The 13603-nt window shown below is 41.4% G+C and overlaps 2 long non-coding RNA genes across 4 annotated transcripts in view; one reads left to right on the top strand and one right to left on the bottom strand.

The window, feature by feature from the left end:
• The window catches only part of LOC141988047 (uncharacterized), a 213512-nt gene that overhangs the window by 33968 nt on the left and 165941 nt on the right, over positions 1 to 13603 (bottom strand). For 2 of the 3 annotated variants that reach the window (XR_012639635.1, XR_012639636.1), the window contains exons 2-3: positions 2737 to 2879; positions 1467 to 1550 (exon numbers count right to left, since the gene is read on the bottom strand). The exons of the other annotated variant lie outside the window; for it this stretch is intronic. This is a non-coding gene — a long non-coding RNA (uncharacterized LOC141988047). Of the gene's footprint in view, positions 1 to 1466; positions 1551 to 2736; positions 2880 to 13603 lie in introns of those variants that run through there. 3 annotated transcript variants of the gene reach the window in all.
• LOC141988046 (uncharacterized) overlaps positions 1 to 13603 on the top strand; it is a 77527-nt gene that overhangs the window by 38264 nt on the left and 25660 nt on the right. The window lies entirely within an intron of this gene.

The following is a 13603-nucleotide window of genomic DNA, read 5'->3' as shown; positions in this document are numbered from 1 at the left end:
CAGAAGAGCCAGGCTGCACAGGAAGAGTGGTACAACAGAAACACCTGTGAAAGATCACTTGATGTGGAAGACTTGGTATTCATGTTATTCCCAGTAAAGAAGCACGACATGCCAAATTCTTCAGTTTGAGGAAAGGGTTAAAGAAGTTACCTACAATGTACCGAAACCCCTCAGTGAGGGTGACCCACCAACTGGATACATAAAGAGACTAAATGCTTATCACAACAGTGAGGCTGTTGTAAATATATATTGTAGAGGTGAGGACTGCATCCCAGCCCCCCTAATTAATTTGGTGGCTGAGAACCACGGGGAAATGGCACTGGAAAGCCTTGCTCTATGTAAAAAGTTAACCCTAGAGGAAAGATTAGAAATTGTGGCTGTGTTGGAAAGCTATCAGCTGGCGTTTTTTAACAAGTCAGGTTGGATTAACAAAACGATCCAGAAAATCAACACATGCAGGTCCAGCACAAGCATCCAGTGGATCCTATAGAACAATGCTTGAGAGGATATTACAGAGTCCCATAGCCCCTGTGCATCCCCAGTTGTACTCTAAAAGGGTGGCGCTATAAAATTCTGCGTTGACTATAGAAAACGTAATGCTGTCACAGTATCCGATCCTTATCCTATGGCCGAGAGTGATGACATAATGGACGTGCTAGGCCCTGCATAATTCATGAGCACTTTAGATCTTACCAAGCGATACTGGCAAATCCCTTTAAATAATGAGGCATAGAAAAAATCTACCTTCATAACTGTTTCAGGTCTTTATGAACTAATCAATGCAGGAACCACATTTCAGAGGCTCGTTAACCAAGTGTTACATGGACTACAAGACTTTGCTCCTGCTTCTATAGATGATATTGCCATTTTTAGCACCACTTGGCAAGATCACAAAAAATCACGTGGGGATTGTGTTGCAAAGACTCAAGATGCATGTTTGATGAGTAAGGTGTCAAAATGCAAAACAGGAGCAGTCGTTGCATGGGGGGAGACAAAATTAATTCCCTAAAGGTGGAATTTATTATCAGTTGGCCCATACCCCAAACAAAAATACAAGCACATGCTTCATAGGCATGGCAAATTATTATAACAGATTTGTAGAGGGTTTTAGGGATATTGTGTCAGCTATCAGACTTCTGCAAAAAAGAATAAACCAGACAAAGTGATCTGGACTGATACTTGTCAAGAGGGCGTTGAAAAAGTAAAAACAAGATCCTGTCTGAAAAGCCAGTTGTAGGAAGCCCTATTTTAATAAAGTGTTCAAGCAGTGTGCAGGGGTCATTCTAATGCAATGGGGAGAGCCCCATTGCATTACATTCTTACATAAAAAACAGACTCCCCAACTGAACAAAACTACTCTGTCAAGGGGAGTGAGAGAGAGAGAGAGAGAGAGAGAGAGAGAGAGAACTATGTGATTGGGTGGATGGTCAAACAGTTACAACATTACCTGTTCAACAGAAAATTACAGGTGTTAACAGACTCACTCTCCATTGCTACGGCTGCACAGGACCAAAGGTACCACCTCAGAACTGTTGTGCTGGAGCACTGTGCTGCAGGAACATGAGATGGAGATTGTGCACATCAAAGGGAAAGGAAACGTGGCAGCAGATGCCCTGTCCACAAGAGAGAACCCAGAACTGACACCTAAGGAATAGCCAGAGGCAAGCCCGACTGCATTATTCTCAGGGAGGAGGTGTGACACTGAGACTACCTTGGCAAAGCGTCCCTTGTTCTTTGTAAACAACCCTTACCCCAGACCTGACACACTTACCACACCAAACACATTTCTTACAGGATAGTTATCCATGAAAAGTAGAATATAAGATACCCACAGAAAGCATGTAACTTGTCAAGTTTCATAATCATTTTGAGAGGTATGTATGGGTAATATTGAAGGAATAATGTACTTATTTTGAAAGTATGCTTTATGCTTCACTTAGAGTGAAAATTAAAAAGCAGGGAATATTGTGTGTTGGCAATAGCCTATTTGCATGAGGTGGAATTGTCACCACCCAGTTTAGGTAGTGATGCAATGCAAGGCTCAGTTGTTTAGCCCTGCACAATACTAAGACTTTCAATGGAAAACCACCAGAAGCAACGGCAAACAATCAGAACCACTTGAACATAAAACAGGAAGTTTCCAACAAGATGGGGGTTCATCCTGTCTGTGAATAGAAACCAAAGGCTATTTTCAGTATAACACAGAGGAGGCAGAAGCATTCTGGATCCATTTTCTGAAGAAACAAACCCCTCGTGGAGCACAGGTGTTTTCATGAACATTTGGATCCTGATTCTTGGGAAAGCAGCCAGCTCTGCAACAGACTGAACTTTGTGTGGAAACCTACTTTATTAAATAGGAAAGGTAACTATTAAAGCGTAGCTCCAGGTTTATGTTTTATGATTTTGTTTTGTGTTGTAACCATTTGTTTCCATCCCTTTCCTTTCTAGTTAAATCTTTATACTTTGTAAAAGAAACCTACTTTTATTTGACTGCAAGTGCTCACAAGTGCTGTGTGTTATTCACAGGGAGCACGGGTGAGTGGGAATATGCAATTAGGGCTTGTCTACATTACCCGCTGAATCGACGGGCAGCAATCGATCCAGCGGGGATTGATTTACCGTGTATAGTCTAGACATGATAAATCGACCACCGAGTGCTCTCCTGTTGACTCCGGTATTCTACCGGAGTGAGAGGCTCAGGCGGAGTTGATGGGGGAGCATCAGCCGTTGACTTACCACAGTGAAGACATCACAGTAAGTAGATCTAAGTACGTCGACTTCAGCTACGTTATTCACGTGGCTGAAGTTGCGTAACTTAGGTCGATTCCTCCCCATCTCCACTCCAGTGTAGACCAGGCCTTAGATATTCCAGCAGAAACCTTACAGAAAAACCAGAGAAAGTCTGAGTTAAATTGGGTCATATTCTGTGCTCACTTACATCCCTATAGCCAGAGCAAGGAGCCCTTGTAAACAGTGCACATTGGGGAATGCAGGCACTGCACCCTGCATGAGTTCCTGGTAGGAAGCCAGGCCATGGTCCTGCCTCTTGTTCCCAATCAGAACACAAAGTGGGCCAGGCGTAGTGCTTGAAGCACAGGGCCACATGGAAACATCTTTGAAGTGCATTGCCCCTTTCTGCAGGCCAGGGCTTAGTGGTGCAAGTGAGCCCATAATGTTTTAAGCTTATTCTGAAGATGTTAATTCTTTACAAGCATAATGCATTAACAAGCCTTGCATGAAGCATTAACAAGCCTTGGGTTGATTTCAGTTTTAGAACTGGATTATGGGTGAAGAAGGAGTTTTCTCCCCCATCCCGAGTGTGGATGTGCAACTTAGTAATGCAAAAAGAGAAGACTAACACGGCTGCTACTCTGAAACTTAGTAATGCATCTTCACAGTTGTATCTTCTAGCAAACTCCCAGCATCTTCTGGCAGGAAGATACCCAGATGCTTTCTCTACTGGATCCGCTCAGCCATCTTTGAAATAAGAATAACTCTTACTGAAGAGAAGAAACTTTTTTTTATTTCTTTCTCTTTCTGGCTACTGCTTCCTAATTTCTCCATTTCTAAAAGGGCCGAGAGTTTGTGCTCTGCCATCTCCATTATTTTTCACTTTGTCGGTTGCTAAGCAGTCCCTTGTTGCTAAGTAGGGTACGAGCACTTAATTTACTACATTCTTTTTTCTCGTACCAGATTTTAAAAATTGCAGATCCTGTTTAATCAATGTGTAAATGCATGCTTTTGATGTATTTTTTCCTAAGAGCAATATTTTGATCATTCTTAATGATACTTAATGAAGTCACCGCATGATTTCTGATTGTACCTAATTGAAGCTTGTGACTTGCATTTCAATTTTATCATCTTACAGTTTTATGTCTATCAGATGAAACTTTATAAGGGCCCAAATAAATTAGGAAATATACAAAATTAATGAGTTTCTTGCCACAAAATCTTCTGGTAATATGTATTTTTCATCAATGTAGACTAAAAGCCACATCTTACATGGTACATACCTTGGATAGAGGATTCATTGAACATTTAGGATGGAGAGAACACTAGGGCCCAAATTGTCAAAGGTATTTAGGTGCCTAACTCCCATGGAATCGTACAGCTCCAAAGATAAAAGGAAGACCCTGCCCTGAAGAACTTGCAAACTAAAGGTCTGACCCTACAAATATTTACTCTTATAAAGAGGTTTCATGGTTTATGTGCAGTCAAAGGGTCTGTTAAAGTGACAGGGGCTTGCAGGATTGAGCCCTTAAAGTACAAGCTCGATGCACCACAGTATATGCCCTGCTTAGAAAGCGTGCATTATGCCATCTGTTTCAGCGAGAGATTACCCAGTAAGAGATGTGTTATAATAGTTCCATTGTCATTGATGGCATCCCCATCAAACATAACGAGAAGCATTTTGTGCTGGCAGAAACACTGATTCATGTATCAGGTACATTACCAGTCAGAATGCCCCCAAAACAACACCTTTTTAGGTCAAATTGGGGAAACTGGACATCACATTAAAGAGACCATAGTATAGGAGATCTTATTGCAGCTCCAGGGAATATCTACTTTTCAAGTGACATATGATATGACCGTGAAGTCCCAGTATTTATGTATGTATTTATTCAAAATTTTTAAATAGTCTAAAAGAAGCTCCCACCTAAGACCATCGATACCTAAAACCATCACACACATATGAGTCCCTGATACTGCACTTGGCTTCATGAAGCTAGACACATAAGTATTGAATCCATATTCACTTCAAGGTCACAAGAATTCACCTGCACAGGTACAATTGGAGGATTGGGATCACGCTTTGAACAGTCAGAACCCTAAAATTATATTATGGTGTGATTATTCCCTCCCCCTTTTATTATTTTTTTCCTAAGCTGAAAGAGGGCACTTGTTTCATTAACAAAACTGGAGAACTGGAATTGAACAGACAATGTGATTTAAATAATATAAAGTAAAAGCAAAGGGGAACTAAATTAGTGTGACTGTAAATGCTAATGTGTTATGACTGGTTTGACATATCTGCAATGTATATGCTCTGCCTGTGGAGTTGATGGGATATTTGATATTGTATTACAAGATACATAAAACGTTCTATGTAAATGAAAGAATGATGGTTCTCATTTTTTGCTATATGAAAAATAATTAAAATAATAAAAAAGAGAGTATGGCAATTATACACTTGGGTAACTGGGGGTAAGGTTTTCAAAACCATTGATGTTATGTCTACAGTGCAAGTGAAAGGTGTGTTCTTAACTCAGGCTACCTGACCTGCATTAGCTAACCAGGCTGCAAATCAGATAAGCAGCTCAGATTCAACCCTCTGGTTGCCCTACAGATTTTAATTCAAGCTACTAACCCAAGTTAAAAACCAAGTTGCCTTGTCTTCACTGCTATTTTAACCCAAGTTAGCTAATGCAGGTTAGCTAACCTGAATTAAGAACTCACCTTTTACTTCAGTGTAGATATACCCTGAGGTCTACACTACAGGGTTAGGAAGGCTTAATTACATGTCTCATGGCTGTGAAAAATGTCATGCCCTGTGTGATATAATAAAGCCAATCTAAGCCCCAGTGTAGACACTGCTAGGTTAATGGAAGAATTCTTCCATCAACCTGGCTTTGGCCTCTCAGAGAGGTGGATTTATGACAGCGACAGAAGAACCCCTGTCATTGCTGCAGTAAGTGTCTACACTACAGCGGTACACTTTGCCGCTGGAGGGTTTCTAGGGTAGACATACCTCTGCGTCTACACTGCAAGTGAGGGCTGTGATTCCCCTGGTCATGTACAAATACTCACTCTAGTTTTCATCAAGCTGCATGCGTAGAAATAGCACAGTTGCCATGTTAGCACCGGTAATGGCAGAGGAAGCACTGCTGACCAGTTTCAGGGGGGTATGTACTTGGCATGGCTCAGCTGGGCCTCTGGCCTGCTCCTGTGGCTACATTGCTATTTATACTTGTGCTTGCTCAATGAGAACTAGCATAAGTATATGTAAACAAGAAGAGGGAATCACACCCCTAGCTTGCTGTGTAGGCATAGGCCTAGTGACTCAGGACTTGGTGCACATATCCCATTGATTTTCACTGGGACTTTTGCTCCTAAGTCACTTAGGCCCGGATCTTCAAAAGTATTTAGGTGTCTTATTCCCACTGATTTCCTTAAGCGGTTAGGCTCCTAACCTTAGGCTCCTACCTTAGGCCCTTATGAAAATCCCACCCCAAATGAACTCTTAGTGTGGGATTTTCAAAGACTTCAGAGTTGCCTAATTCTGCTCCAGTGAAGTTGATCGTAAACAATTCAATGGGAGTACAGTTAGGCCAATGCTGAGCCCTTTTGAAAATGCCAACCTTAAGTTCCTCAATAATCATTTTAGGGACCCATATATCCATCTCTGTTCTCTGCATGGAAAAGGTTCCTTTGATGTAACATGCTGTAAGGGTAGTGGCTAATTGGAACCCAAGATGATGGTAGTGGAAGATATTTGACAGTGACTATACTGCTCCCTAAATAAATGTATTCTTTCAGGAAACAGATCTCTGTTATACAGTAGTGGGGAATGAGCCCAGCACTATCTCATTAGGGAGGCACAAACAGCTGTTGAAGAAGTTTCAGGAGGGAATGGAGAGAACCCGGTGATAGGAGTAAAATGCAGGTCATATTAAGAACATAAGATCGGCCATACAGGGACAGACCGATGGTCCATCTAGCCCAGTATCCTGTCTTCCGACAATGGTCAATGCCAGCTGCCCCAGAGAGAATGAACAAAACAGGTAATCATCAAGTGATCCATTCCCTGTCGCCCATTCCCAGCTTATGGCAAACAGAGGCTAGGAACACCATCCCTGCCCATCATGGCTAATAGCCACTGATGGACCTATCCTCCATGAATGTATCTAGTTCTTTCTTCAACCCTTTTATAGTCTTGGCCTTCACAACATCCTCTGGCAAGGAGTTCCACAGGTTGACTGTGTGTTGTGTGAAAAAAAAAAAACTTCCTTTTGTTTGTTTTAAACCGACTGCCTATTAATTGTATTTGTTGACCCCTAGTTTCAACGTTGTGGAGGATGTAGAAGCCCCAGGGGACCAAATGGACAAAAGTAGAGGAGATGCAGGATCCAAAGAAGGGCTGGGTGCTAGTGAAGCCCAATATAAGAACTTGGAATGACTCCACTGGAAGCTGGAGTGTTTTGTTATTCCTGGATTGCCTTTCAGTGGGTATAAAGTACTCAGTGCTGTCTGTCATATTTCCACAGAAAGATAAAAACAACATAATGAGACCAAACTAAACTTAGATCGTATGCAGACCCACTGTAGACAATAGGTTACATCGGGAGTGAGCAGGGGTAAAAATTATTCACCCAATGTCCTTGTGATCAGAATATGACCAACTGTAGGGACTGCACTTACATTGGCAGAGGGATGTTTTTCCATCTCTAATGCCTACAATTATAAGAATTTAATGTATTTTCCCCTCCGTAATGCAGTCAAAATGAGAAGAACAATTAAAGATTGAATTGTCGTTATCTTTATCATTCCAAACATTTTCAACTCATTGCCTAATCAGCCCACTTCTTGCCTGAGTTCGTCAAACACCTAAGCAAGCTATTACTCTTCCTTACTGTGCTAATGCTCGCTCTCCAGATATACAGCATCAGCAAAAGCCTTGGGTGATGTGAATCATTTGTTCTAAATCATGCATGGATAGAGAGTATGAATAGAAGACTAAAGTGTTTTTATACTGTCCATCAGAAATTCAAGTGATGCCCAGAAAAGCAAATGAGTGAAAAATAGGTTATAATATGTTATCTATAACACAGTCCAACATACATTTCTGTTAATCCATTAGCCAAAGTTTGGGTGGCATTTAGATTGGAGGGTGCATTTGAGTGTTTTAACAAAGGGAGAGAACAGAATCAAAAGCTTGTTACACGCTGAATCCTGAAGTCTTATACTCCTTTTGACTTCAGTGGGAATCACACCAGCAAGACTAAATCCTATAAATGATAGAAGAACAGTGTGATCTCACGCCCCTGAGTGTTAGTAGATTTCTTCCTTAATTCACAGCCCAGAAAATGTAGTGTAATATGCCACATAAGCTACACAGTTTGGTTCATTGGTATATTTTGGCCCCAAAGCTTTTCTGAAGAAATAGGAAGAAAATGAAGTTTGCTTATATTCTGAGCCAAAGTCTACTATAAAATGCTTGATTAAAGACCTGGGAACTAATTTCTTTGACTTAAAAATTACCTCAACCCTCCTTTCTGCTACTCCTGTCACCCTTTGCGCTACCTATGCCGTGCCATGCAGCTGACACCAACTAGGTCTGATATTTCCTATCTGTGCTTCTAATGCTTAAAAGGCTTGTAACTCTATCTTCTTCTGGCCCAGCGTGGCCCTCCCTGCTCGTATGACTGGCCAGCAAAGAAAAGGGATGTAAATACTTGCTGCTACTTCTTCCCCTCCAGCCCCAGCCTGTCAAGCACTCTGAAGGAAAATAAATACATACAAATGGTTAGACTGGTTCATACCAATGATCCATCTAGCCCAGTATCCTGTATCTGACAGTGGCCAATGCCAGAGGTTTCAGAGGGAATGAACAGAACTGGGCAATTTCAAGTGATCCAACCTTTGTTGTCCAGTCGTCACTTCTGACAGTTGGAGATTTAGAGTAACCCAGAGTATGGGGTTACACATCGCTGATCACCTTGGCTAATAGCCATCAATGGACCTCTCCTTCATGAATTTATTTAATTTAATACTTTTTGCCTTCACAACATCCCCTGGCAACAAGTTCAACAAGTTGACTGTGCATTGTGTGAAAAATATTTGTTTGTTTTACGCCTGCTGCTTATTAATTTCATCAGGTGACCTCTAGTTCTTGTGTTATGTGATGAGTAAATAACACTCCCTATTCACTTTCTCCACACCACTCATGATTTCATAGACTTCTCTCATATTCCCCCTTACTCATCTTTTTTTCTAAACTGAACCATTCCAGTCTTTTTAATCTCTCCTCATATGGAAGCTGTTCTATACCCCTTATAATTGTTGTTGTCCTTCTTTGTACCTTTTCCAATTATATCTTTTCTGAGATGAGGCAACCATAACTGCACATGGTATTTGAGATGTGGGCGTAACATGGATTTACACTGTAGCATTATGTTTTTTTTTTCTGTTTTATAATCTCTCTCTTTCCTAATGGTTGTAACACTGTTAGCTTTTTTGACTGCCACTGCACACTGAGCAGATGTTTTCAGAGAACTATCCAGCATGTCTCCAAGTTCTCTTTCCTGAGTGGTAACAGCTAACATAGACCCCACCATTTTGTATGTGTAGTTGGGAATTTTTTTTTTCAATATGCATTACTTTGCATTTATCAACATTAAATGTCATCTGCCATTTTGTCACCCAGTTTTGTGAGATCACTTCATGACTCTTTGCAATCAGTTTTGGAATTAATTATCAAAAGTAATTTTGTATCACCTGCAAATGTTGCCACCCTATTGTTAACCCCTTTTTTCCAGCTCATTTATGAATATGTTGAACAGCACTGGTCCCAGTACATATCCCTGGGGGACACTGATATTTACCTATCTCCATTCTGAAAACTGACCATTTATTCCTACCCTTTGTTTCCTGTCTTTTAACCAGTTACTGATCAATGAGAGGATCTTCCCTCTTATCCCATGATTGCTCACTTTGCTTAAGAGCCTTTGGTGAGGGACCTTGAGGGGCTGTCGAAAGCACAAGTACATTATATCCACTGGATCACCTTTGTCCACATGTCTGTTGACACCCTCAAAGAATTCTAATAGATTAGTGAGGCATGATTTCCCTTTACAATAGTCATATTAACTTTTCCCCCAACACATTGTGTTTCTTTTATATGTCTGATCATTTTGTTCTTTACTATAGTTTCCATCAATTTTCTTGATACTGAAATTAGGTTTATTGGTCTGCAATAGCCAAGATCACCTTTGGGGCCTTTAAAAAATAGGCATTACATTTGCTCCCCTCCAGTCATCTGGTGCAGAGGCTGATTTAAGCGATAGGTTACATACCACAGCTAGTAGTTCTGCAATTTCATATCTGGACTTTCAAGTGAATTCCATCTGGCCTGGTGACTTACTACAGTTTAATTTACCAATTTGTTCCAAAATCTCCTCTACTGACACCTCAGTCTGGGACAGTTCCTCAGCTTAGTCACCTAAAAACAATGGCTTAGGTGTGGAGATTTACCACATATCCTCTGCAGCCCAGACCAATGCAAAGATTTTAGTTAGCTTCTCCACAATAGACTTGTCTACTGTGAGTGCTCCTTTAGTACCTTGATCATCCAGTGGCCCATTGACTGTTTGATAGGCTTTCTGCTTCTCATGTATTTATTTATTTGCTCTTGGTTTTTATGTCCTTAGCTAGCAGGTTTTCTAGTTCGTTCTTGGCCTTCCTTATTCTACTTCTACACTTGACTTGCCAAAGTTTATGCTCCTTTCTATTTGTCTCACTAGGATTTATCCTTTAAAATTGGAAGTTGCCTTTTTGCCTCTACCCACCTTTTTGCCTCTTCCACCTTGCTATTTAGCCATGGTGGCATTTTTCTGGTTCTCTTACTGTTTTTGTTTTGGTTTGTTTTTTTGATGTGGAGTACACATTTAGTTTAAGCCTCTATTGTAGTATTTCTAACTAGTCGACATGCAGTTTACAGGCGTTTTACCCTTGCAACCGTTCCTTTTAACTTCCATTTAACTATCTCCTTTGTTTTGTGTAATCCCCCTTTTTGAAGTTAAATGCTACTGTGGTGGATTTGATTGGCATGTTTCCTCCTACAGGGATGTTAAATGGTCCAAGAATGGTCAATATTACCAAGTGGTTCAGCTATATTCACCTCTTGGACCAGATCAACTTGGGAATAAATCAAGAATTGTGTCAGAAACCATGATGGGGATGGATGATGTCAGAAACCAGGACTAGTGGTTGGAGACATGGCAGTCATGTCTAATGATTGGAAGTAGGGGTCAGAGCCGGAATCAGGAGTCCAGACCAAGGTTGGAACAAGGCTGGGGTGAGAGCAAGGCTGGAACAGGACTAGGAACAGGGCTGGAGTGAGAGCATGGCTGGGGAAGGCTAAGGCTTGGGGCGTCTGTTTCCACTGTCACACAGGAGAGAGTTCCAAGCCCTGGAGTGATGCGGAGCAGACTGAGCTATTGTTCCTCCTGTAGGGCTTATATACCTGCTGTGGGAATCTCCAGACCAGTTCCTGGCTTGTGGATCGACTGGAGCCTAACACAGGAGTGACTCATCATCTTACAAATTGCCTCTCCCCTTGTGGGTTCCAGGACTAGCTGCCCCAAGAAGCAGTCATTAATGGTGTCTAGAAATTTTATCTCTGCATCCCTTGCTGAGGTGACATACACCCAATTCATATGAGGATTGTTGAAATCCTCATTACTTCCTCTTCTGGTTTTATAGCCCCTCTAATGTCCCTGAGCATTTCACAATCACCATCTTGGTTAGGTGGTCAGTAATATATTCCTACTGTTATATTCTTGTTCAAACATGGAATTTCTATCCATAGAGATTCTATGATACAGTTTGATTCATTAAAGATTTTTACTGTATTTGATTCTATGCTTTCTTTCACATATAGTGCCACTCCCCTCATCAGCATGATCTACTCTGTCAGTCCTATATATTTTGTACCCTGGTATTACCATGCCCCATTAATTATCATTTTCCACCATGTTTCTGTGATGTCTATTATATCAATAATCTTATTCAATGCTAGGCACTCTAGATCACCCAACTTAGTATTTAGACTTCTAGCATTTGTATATAAGCACTTGTACATTCTGTCACTATTCAGTTATATTTAAATGGGACTTTTACATTTGACTGTTCCTCACTAGCACCTACCTGTACTTTACCAACTTCTTTCCTATCCTCTTTACTAAGATATAGAGTTTCCCCTTTAATACATTTATCCCTAAGTGATGTTTCTGCCCAAACCATGTGCTCTTCCATACCTGTAGGCCTTCCCCTAGCCCTTAGTTTTAAAAAATCCTCTACACCCCTTTTAATTGTACCAGGAATCTGGTATTCAGGAATTCCTGAATTCCTGTGCCAGGAATCTGGTTCCATTTTGGTTCAGATGGAGCCCAACCTTCCTCTTTAGTCTCTTCCTTTCCCAAAAAGTTCCCCAGTTCCTAGTAAATCTAAAACCCTCTTCCCTACACCCTTGCCTCATTCATGCATTGAGATCCTGCAGTTCTGCCTGTCTTTCTGGACCTGTGTATGGAACTGGAACCATTTCAGAGAATGTTACCATGGAAGTCCTGGTCTTTAATTTCTTACCTAGCAGCCAAAATTTGGACCTCTCTACTATCTTTCCTTATGTCATTGGTACCCACATGTATCCCCAGCATTGCATAGAAGAATATCTAGATGTCTCATGGGAGCCACAGACTTCACACCCTGCAGGCAATTCACCATGCTGTTCTTCTGGTCATCACAAATCCAGCTATCTGTATTTCTAAAAAAAAACCCAAACCCTCATTACCTGGTTCTTCCTATTAACTAGCGTACCCTCTCCAGGAGAGATATCCTCAGTGAGAGAGAATACCATGATTTTCCTCTGCTCCAGCTTGGTGTTCTCTTTCCCCAAGACTTTCATTCTCCTCAACAGCACAGAGGCTGTCAGACTGGGCATGGGACCTCTCTAATGTGTCCCTGAAAGTCACATTTATGTACACCTCCATCTCCCTTAGCTCCTCCAGCTTAGCCATTCTGACCTCAAGAGCCAGTACTCTTGAGGGCCATGACCTGCTTGCACCATTTGCACACGTACACCACCTGGCCATAATACATGCTGCATTCAGTGGGATATACTGGATAGCCCCCATTCTGCTGCTGGTCTTCTGCCTGCATTATTTTTACTCTTGAAGGGGAGTTTTGTTTGTATGATTATTTGTTTTGTTTTTGTTTTGGGGAGGGAGTTATTGGCCTAAGTTTAGTGTGTTTGTTAGGTGAATCTGCCTCTCGCACTCCCTCTCTAACCTCCTTTGCAAAAACTCCCCTGTTTGCTAGCTCCTCTGGTTGGTTAGGACCTGCCTTTTTAAACCCCTGTTCTCCCCAAAATAGCCCCACCTCCTCGTCAAGTGACCCTTAAGGGGTTAGGGATCCAAAAATAGACTCATAGACTTTACAGTCAGAAGGGACCATCAGATTATCTAGTCTGCACATTGCAGGCCACAAAACCTCACCCACCCACTCCTGTAATAGACCCCTAATCTCTGGCTGAGTTACTAATGTCTTCAAATCAATTAAAGACTGCAAGTTACAGAGAATCCACCATTTACACTATTTAAACCTGCAAGTGACCTGCAGAGGAAAGCAAAAAAAAAAACAAAAACAAAACCTCAAAAACAGAGTCTCTGCCAATCTGAGCTGGGGGAAAATACCTTTCAGACCCCAAATATCAAACAAAAGGCTAGAGCTTCATTAATAAGCTCTCAGCCTGACCTAGCAGGCTGTTTGGTTCAGCACACAGCCCCCCCCCCCCAAAAAAAAAAAACAACAAAAACTGATCACACTA

This window comes from Natator depressus, chromosome 5 (assembly GCF_965152275.1).
Source record: "Natator depressus isolate rNatDep1 chromosome 5, rNatDep2.hap1, whole genome shotgun sequence".
Classification (NCBI taxonomy): domain Eukaryota; kingdom Metazoa; phylum Chordata; order Testudines; family Cheloniidae; genus Natator; species Natator depressus.
This window is presented reverse-complemented; position numbering and strand designations above follow the sequence as displayed.